This window comes from Austrofundulus limnaeus, unplaced genomic scaffold, assembly GCF_001266775.1.
Source record: "Austrofundulus limnaeus strain Quisiro unplaced genomic scaffold, Austrofundulus_limnaeus-1.0 Scaffold211, whole genome shotgun sequence".
Classification (NCBI taxonomy): domain Eukaryota; kingdom Metazoa; phylum Chordata; class Actinopteri; order Cyprinodontiformes; family Rivulidae; genus Austrofundulus; species Austrofundulus limnaeus.
Genome location: NW_013952613.1, coordinates 926,502 through 927,800, shown reverse-complemented (window position 1 = coordinate 927,800; position 1,299 = coordinate 926,502).

Sequence of the window (1,299 nt, the reverse complement as noted above, 5' to 3'; positions counted from 1 at the left end):
TATGAATATAATATACAAGTTTCACTTTTTAAATGGAATTACTGAAATAAATCTACTTTTTCATGATATTCTAATTTTATGACCAGCACCTGTACGTGCAGAGGAGGAAATTAATTCAAACTTTATTGGTAAAGAGACAGGCTGAAAGTATGCAGCAGTGCGGACACAATCATATTGAGTCAGATTAGTTTGAAACTTAAAACCCTAAGAAGATGTACTTGGATATATTTTGATCTGCATCATAATAAATGGGCAAGAGTTTTATCAGTAACTCCTGCTGCAGACATCAGCACCTTAAATCAGAGCAGCCGAGGATTTTTTCCAGACCTCTTTTAATTCCATAATGATTAATGTTCTCTGAAAGCACATGTGAGCGTGGTAAGAACATGTTTCTGTTGGTGACTTCTGAACTGCCAGGGGAACATCAACACATTATGTGCTGTTCACCCATTTAGTGGTAAGGTGGTTTGAAAGAGTCAAACAGGAAAGAAACAAGAGAGAAGCAGCTAAGATAACAGCTTGGAAGGCAGGAGGAAAAAGAAAGTGGCATATTAATCTGATAGGTTTTATGTTGATTAGCACAACATTCATTAATCATTATTGATTTATTTAATAATGTAATGAGTGGCATCTTGACTGACAAACTGTTTTGTAAAACTGAATGACACTCTTCTTGACACAATTTTCAGCTGCATTCTGCAGTGAAATACCATCTTCAAAGAGCCTGAACTGGTTTGTTTGTTACAGACAAACAGCAATCATCAAGTACCATGATGGCTTTTATTATACTTTCTAATTCTAACAGTTTCTTTTAGAGCAGGAATGAGAAAAGCTTTCATAACAGATACATAGAGATGAAAACATGATTTATTTTTTCATTTTAGTGCATCATTTATAGTGAAGCCAAAACTAAACTGATGTCTCTTCATTCTGAGTAATGGAGGCTTTACAGCAATACATTTATAGTAGCAATAAATTTTATTTTGCAAACAAAAAAGCCCGACATAAATAATGGATCTAAACAATGTTATGTTGCTGATTATAACCAGCTCCAACAAGTATGAGACATTACATTATGTAATTTTCACAAATAAACAAAAATCAATAAGCTACTGCAAAGATATTTGAAGATTAACCACAAGTACAAAATGGTTTCAATTTCTAATATCTTAGTTGATTTGACTCATTTTTCAAAATACATTTTTGTTCTTTGCACTGAAGTTGCTCATTAAGGCTACCAATGCAGCATGCCTGGTATTATTGGGGGTCCAAGCCCGCGGAGCAGGGGAACACAGCTGA